This window comes from Otolemur garnettii, unplaced genomic scaffold (genome assembly GCF_000181295.1).
Source record: "Otolemur garnettii isolate 467f Iridium unplaced genomic scaffold, OtoGar3 scaffold00040, whole genome shotgun sequence".
NCBI lineage: Eukaryota > Metazoa > Chordata > Mammalia > Primates > Galagidae > Otolemur > Otolemur garnettii.
In genome coordinates this window covers 10,548,934-10,549,590 of record NW_003852435.1, presented here as the reverse complement: position 1 = coordinate 10,549,590, position 657 = coordinate 10,548,934, and the positions used below count along the sequence as shown (strand labels likewise).

The following is a 657-nucleotide window of genomic DNA, read 5'->3' as shown; positions in this document are numbered from 1 at the left end:
TAGTTATGCCCTCTGCAAAGAATAAGCAATTATGGACTCTGCTTATCTTGCTAATGAGGATATTTCAAACTTTCATTATAACTTATGAACTATACCGTCAAGTAAATCCCCTGCCCAGAAATATGAGTTAGTTTTTCAATATATGAATGATTTTTTTTTTTTTATTGCAGATTTTGGCTGGGGCTAGGTTTGAACCTGCCACCTCTAGTATATGGAATTGGTGCCCTACTCCTTTGAGCCACAGGCACCACTCTGAATGATTTTTTTTTTTTTAAATATGGAATCCTTCACAAAATTGCATGTTATCTTTGTGCAGGGGCCATGGTACTCTTCTCTGTATCATTACAATTTTAGTGCATCTGCTGCCGAAGTCAGCACTACATGAATGATTTTAACCAGCACAGCTGTTATAATACTTGGATACAGTGAGAGACAGGAGTTATGGTACTTCAAAGTACTGAGCAAGTGGTATGAAAATAAGGATTTTGTAAGAAGCTTAAAACTTTAAGGCCTAATTTTTAATTTTAAATAAATTTATTGACCCCATTTATGCTGCTTACATTTTTTCATGTCAACAGGCTAAGCTGTAGTGTGTAGTTGTTTGTCAAACGCTATTCTGTATGTTGATGTAAAAAAAATAAGTGTATGTGATTCACA

At 34.7% G+C, this 657-nt stretch overlaps 1 non-coding gene across 1 annotated transcript; it reads right to left on the bottom strand.

Annotated features, from left to right (window-relative positions):
• Positions 1–271: 271 nt before the first annotated feature.
• LOC111725427 lies at positions 272–377 on the bottom strand. Its single transcript, XR_002773493.1, has one exon. It is a non-coding gene; the product is annotated as a U6 spliceosomal RNA (small nuclear RNA).
• Between the last annotated feature and the right edge of the window lie 280 nt (positions 378–657).